Source organism: Oncorhynchus clarkii, chromosome 3 (genome assembly GCF_045791955.1).
Source record: "Oncorhynchus clarkii lewisi isolate Uvic-CL-2024 chromosome 3, UVic_Ocla_1.0, whole genome shotgun sequence".
Classification (NCBI taxonomy): Eukaryota; Metazoa; Chordata; class Actinopteri; order Salmoniformes; family Salmonidae; genus Oncorhynchus; species Oncorhynchus clarkii.
The window spans coordinates 1,992,584-1,999,395 of record NC_092149.1 but is presented as its reverse complement, the minus strand read 5'-3'; positions in this window follow the sequence as shown (position 1 = coordinate 1,999,395).

The following is a 6,812-nucleotide window of genomic DNA, read 5'->3' as shown; positions in this document are numbered from 1 at the left end:
TGAGAAGACCCAACGGCACCCTGCTCTTCTCTATCCAGTGTACTACTTTTGAACAGGACCCTCTGGGGGAATAGGGCGCTATTTGGGACTCAACCCAAGAGTGTTGAATTGAACAAGATGGCTTCTCATGTAGTACGTTGTTACTGTTTAGTTTTCGTCTTCAGAATTGACCATATGAAGGATGTTTCCCCAGGATGGAGGACATTTCAATCCTGCTGATATTTTCCTCACCAGAATTAACCAGCTTTTTTCTTTTTTTTTGCAAGCATTTCTAAAAACCTAGAGTTCTTTGTCATTATGGGGTGTTGTGATGTCATTATGGGGTATTGTGATGTCATTATGGGGTGTTGTGATGTTATTATGGGGTGTTGTGATGTTATTATGGGGTGTTGTGATGTTATTATGGGGTGTTGTGATGTCATTATGGGGTGTTGTGATGTTATTATGGGGTGTTGTGATGTTATTATGGGGTGTTGTGATGTTATTATGGGGTGTTGTGATGTCATTATGGGGTGTTGTGATGTCATTATGGGGTGTTGTGATGTTATTATGGGGTGTTGTGATGTTATTATGGGGTGTTGTGATGTTATTATGGGGTATTGTGATGTCATTATGGGGTATTGTGATGTCATTATGGGGTGTTGTGATGTCATTATGGGGTGTTGTGATGTCATTATGGGGTATTGTGATGTCATTATGGGGTGTTGTGATGTCATTATGGGGTATTGTGATGTCATTATGGGGTATTGTGATGTCATTATGGGGTGTTGTGATGTCATTATGGGGTGTTGTGATGTCATTATGGGGTATTGTGATGTCATTATGGGGTATTGTGATGTCATTATGGGGTGTTGTGATGTCATTATGGGGTATTGTGATGTCATTATGGGGTATTGTGATGTCATTATGGGGTGTTGTGATGTCATTATGGGGTGTTGTGATGTCATTATGGGGTGTTGTGATGTCATTATGGGGTGTTGTGATGTCATTATGGGGTGTTGTGATGTCATTATGGGGTGTTGTGATGTCATTATGGGGTGGTGTGATGTCATTATGGGGTATTGTGATGTCATTATGGGGTATTGTGATGTCATTATGGGGTATTGTGTGTAGATTGATGAGGGGGAACAGTTATTTAATCCATTTTAGAATAAGGCTGTAATGCCAAAAAATGTGGAAAAAGTGTATTTTTAAAAATATTTTATGAATGCACTGTACATTCCTCTAACGTTCTTGGCTTTTTCCAGAGCAGCTACCATGTCCTTGAACCTCAAGAACTTGACCACTATTGGCCTGGGCCTGTCACCTGGGCCTGCCACCTGGGCCTGTCACCTGGGCCTGTCACCTGGGCCTGTCACCTGGACCTATCACCTGGGCCTGTCACCTGGGCCTGTCACCTGGGCCTGTCACCTGGGCCTGTCACCTGGACCTGTCACCTGGGCCTGTCACCTGGGCCGGCGGTGGGTTTTCCAGTCCCGTGGGCGCTGTCCACCTTAATCTTCCTGTGGTCCATTTCCCTCACTTTGTCCTCAGACTCCGTCCAGGTCTCATGTGGAGCCTTTCTGTCCACAACCACGTTGTTCCGCCTTCATTGTCCCTGGAGATAATCTGATTTCCTGGTCATTGTTCACATGGATTCACACACAGAACTGATGTCCTCTCTCAATGACTTACAGATCGCTTTCATCTAGCCGTTCTCCTGTTTAAACTCATCGAGCTGACCCTGGGAGAACTGCAAACTGTTCTTCAGGTCCTCTCTGATCTTTTATTAGTTGACGCCAACAGCATTTGGACAAAACACTTGAAGCTACAGTATGTTGTTGTTGTTGTTGTTGTTGTTGTTGTTGTTGTTGTAACAACTGCTTGTACAACTCTTTTTGTTAGTTTAAAATATCCTTCGCCTGTGACAGAGAGACAACACTGTCCTCAACGATACTCCCGCCAGGTTTTGGTCTTTGTCATGGTAACAACGTAGGTTACTCTGTTACCCCTCTCAGTTCCAGACAGGACAGGTTACTCTGTTACCCCTTTCAGTTCCAGACAGGACAGGTTACTCTGTTAGCCCTCTCAGTTCCAGACAGGTTACTCTGTTACCCCTTTCAGTTCCAGACAGGACAGGTTACTCTGTTACCCCTCTCAGTTCCAGACAGGTTACTCTGTTAGCCCTCTCAGTTCCAGACAGGGCAGGTTACTCTGTTACTCCTCTCAGTTCCAGACAGGACAGGTTACTCTGTTACTCCTCTCAGTTCCAGACAGGACAGGTTATGCTGTTACTCCTCTTAGTTCCAGACAGGACAGGTTACTCTGTTACCCCTCTCAGTTCCAGACAGGTTACTCTGTTACCCCTCTCAGTTCCAGACAGGACAGGTTATACTGTTACTCCTCTCAGTTCCAGACAGGACAGGTTACTCTGTTACTCCTCTCAGTTCCAGACAGGACAGGTTACTCTGTTAGCCCTCTCAGTTCCAGACAGACAGGACAGGTTATACTGTTACTCCTCTCAGTTCCAGACAGGACAGGTTACTCCTCTCAGTTCCAGACAGGACAGGTTATATTGTTACTCCTCTCAGTTCCAGACAGGACAGGTTATACTGTTACTCCTCTTAGTTCCAGACAGGACAGGTTATGCTGTTACTCCTCTTAGTTCCAGACAGGACAGGTTACTCCTCTCCTCTCAGTTCCAGACAGGACAGGTTACTCCTCTTAGTTCCAGACAGGACAGGTTGTTGTTACTCCTCTTAGTTCCAGACAGGACAGGTTATACTGTTACTCCTCTTAGTTCCAGACAGGACAGGTTATGCTGTTACTCCTCTTAGTTCCAGACAGGACAGGTTGTTGTTACTCCTCTTAGTTCCAGACAGGACAGGTTATACTGTTACTCCTCTTAGTTCCAGACAGGACAGGTTGTGCTGTTACTCCTCTTAGTTCCAGACAGGACAGGTTATGCTGTTACTCCTCTTAGTTCCAGACAGGACAGGTTATACTGTTACCCCTCTCAGTTCCAGACAGCACAGGTTATGCTGTTACTCCTCTTAGTTCCAGACAGGACAGGTTACTCCTCTCCTCTCAGTTCCAGACAGGACAGGTTATATTGTTACTCCTCTCAGTTCCAGACAGGACAGGTTATGCTGTTACTCGTCTTAGTTCCAGACAGGACAGGTTACTCCTCTCCTCTCAGTTCCAGACAGGACAGGTTACTCCTCTCCTCTCAGTTCCAGACAGGACAGGTTATGCTGTTACTCCTCTTAGTTCCAGACAGGACAGGTTACTCTGTTACTCCTCTTAGTTCCAGACAGGACAGGTTACTCCTCTTAGTTCCAGACAGGACAGGTTACTCCTCTCAGTTCCAGACAGGACAGGTCGCAGGGAAGAATGAAAACAACAACAAACAGCATAGATTTAGACAACCACAAGACCGGGACAATCCGTGGTCCCTGGACACAACGGCTAACTGCGTTGCGAGCTGCATTCAAGCCCTCAAGAAAACCCTGCTAGCCTGATAGGCAGCTAGCTAGCAGATAGGCTAGCTGCTATGCCAAACAGCTCCTCAGACCCGGCCTCAGTCGGCAGGACCTCTAGATAGATAGTAGCGGTCCCAGCAACTGATGCCAACCACGTCGCGGGATCCAAACTCAAAAAGGTAGCTAGCTAGCTAGCGATTCAACTTTTTCAATATACTTTCAAAACTTCCTAAATCAACAAACTTTCCAAAAACAACAAACCCGAGCTCTCCCTCGTTCCTCGTTCGACAGGAAGTTTATGGATGTTTCCCCAAGATGGAGGACATTTAAATTCAGCTGATATTTTCCTCCCTTCTCTATACGTGACTCGTCTCACCAAGATGGTAATCAGACCTTATACTAAAGAGGTGCGTGTGTGTGTGTGTGTGTGTGTGTGTGTGTGTGAGAGAGGGTAATTAGTCTTGTAATTAAAGCCAATAAACAGCAGTGCTCATGGGAGATCCATCTCCTTTAAACTGTGATAATCACTCTGCAGTTGGGAGTTATGAGTCTTACTACTAATACAACACACACACACACACACACACACACACACGTCATGCCCATAGGGGACACATAGTTTCTCTGTAATACTACAAGCAATTTAATGAAGTTGGTTTAAACTCGTCCAGATAGGTTCCCAACCTCATAACCAGCTACCCAGAAGCCATTGCAGGCTGTCAATCAAGTTAGTTGGGGCGGCAGGGTAGCCTAGTGGTTAGCGCGTTGGACAAGTAACCGGAAGGTTGCAAGTTCAAACCCTCCGAGCTGACAAGGTACAAATCTGTCGTTCTGCCCCTGAACAGGCAGTTAACCCACTGTTCCTAGTCCGTCATTGAAAATAAGAATTTGTTCTTAACTGACTTGCCTGGTTAAATAAAGGTAAAATAAATAAAAGAAGTTAGACAAGCTAGCTGCTCTATCTTTGCTGGCATGCCTCTATATATATATTTTTGTTTAGACATAGAACTAAGTATAATGATTATGGATCTAGATTGCAGAAAAAAATGCTAAATTCTCCAACTTCTCGACGGGGGCATACCCCCCCCCCCCCCCCCCCCCTACAGACCACACCCCAGCCATCCTCACATACTTTGTTCCCCATCAGATTTATGACACCCCTGTACACACACACACACACACACACACACACCTCTCCTCTAGATCTATAGTTCTATCATACAGATATTGTAAAAGCATCAAACGTACAGTACAGCACACTCCTGGAAAATGGTGATTCCACCTTCTATCAGCTGTTGCCCCTATATTTCCTTCCAGTTCTATGACAATAGCTATAAACATATACAACCCATTTCCTGGAGAGAAAAAAACCCATCTCAGATATGTCCTTATGAAACTTTGGCCTTCCAAAAGCACAACAGAACACAGGACACTAAACACTGGAACAAATCAAATGAATTTATATAGCCCTTCGTACATCAGCTGATATCTCAAAGTGCTGTACAGAAACCCAGCCTAAAACCCCAAACAGCAAGCAATGCAGGTGTAGAAGCACGGTGGCTAGGAAAAACTCCCTAGAAAGGCCAGAACCTAGGAAGAAACCTAGAGAGGAACCAGGCTCTGAGGGGTGGCCAGTCCTCTTCTGGCTGTTCCGGGTGGAGATTATAAACCTAGAGAGGAACCAGGCTCTGAGGGGTGGCCAGTCCTCTTCTGGCTGTGCCGGGTGGAGATTATAACAGAACATGGCCAAGATGTTCAAATGTTCATAAATGACCAGCATGGTCAAATAATAATAATCACAGGCAGAACAGTTGAAACTGGAGCAGCAGCACAACCAGGTGGACTGGGGACAGCAAGGAGTCATCATGTCAGGTAGTCCTGAGGCATGGTCCTCCGAGAGAGAGAAAGAAAGAAAGAGAGAATTAGAGAGAGCATACTTAAATTCACACAGGGAGAGCTGTACCAATGAGTCCATATGATTTGAATGAAAATGGACACAGGACACAGGACACTGGAACAGGGAGAGCTGTACCAATGAGTCCATGTGATTTTAATGAAAATGGACACAGGACACTGGAACAGGGAGAGCTGTACCAATGAGTCCATGTGATTTTAATGAAAATGGACACAGGACACTGGAACAGGGAGAGCTGTACCAATGAGTCCATGTGATTTTAATGAAAATGGACACAGGACACTGGAACAGGGAGAGCTGTACCAATGAGTCCATATGATTTGAATGAAAATGGACACAGGACACAGGACACTGGAACAGGGAGAGCTGTACCAATGAGTCCATATGATTTGAATGAAAATGGACACAGGACACAGGACACTGGAACAGGGAGAGCTGTACCAATGAGTCCATATGATTTGAATGAAAATGGACACAGGACACAGGACACTCGAACAGGGAGAGCTGTACCAATGAGTCCATATGATTTGAATGAAAATGGACACAGGACACTGGAACAGGGAGAGTTGTACCAATGAGTCCATATGATTTGAATGAAAATGGACACAGGACACTGGAACAGGGAGAGCTGTACCAATGAGTCCATGTGATTTTAATGAAAATGGACACAGGACACTGGAACAGGGAGAGCTGTACCAATGAGTCCATATGATTTGAATGAAAATGTGGAAGAGACACAAACGTTGTATATGAATATTTCTCTTTAAGACAGACATGGGAATACTGCTGATAGGCTCATTACTATACCCATAAAGGCCATGCATTAAGTTATGCCACACTATACAGCACACACCTTCCCTGTGTCATTGGTTAAAACCTTGTCCAATCCAAGTCAGGCAGGCAGCTCGCTCTCTGATAGCCTGGGTACCACACTGTTGACAGACTGACTGACTGACAGCTAGCTAGCTAGCTAGCTAGCTAGCTCTCTGATAGCCTGGGTACCACACTGTTGACTGACAGACAGACAGACAGACAGACATTGTGACAGTGAAGCAGCTCTCTGATAGCCTGGGAGACAGACAGACAGACAGCTCTCTGATAGCCTGGGTACCACACTGTTGACAGACTGACTGACTGACTGACTGACTGACAGCTAGCTAGCTAGCTAGCTCTCTGATAGCCTGGGTACCACACTGTTGACTGACAGACAGACAGACAGACAGACAGACATTGTGACAGTGAAGCAGCTCTCTGATAGCCTGGGAGACAGACAGACAGACAGCTCTCTGATAGCCTGGGTACCAGACTGTTTGAACCTGGCTGTGTTAGAAACAGTGTAAACAACAAGAGTTTATTAACAGTTGATTCATGTTATAGACAGTGTAAACAACAAGTGTTTTATAACAGTTGATTCATGTTATAGACAGTGTAAACAA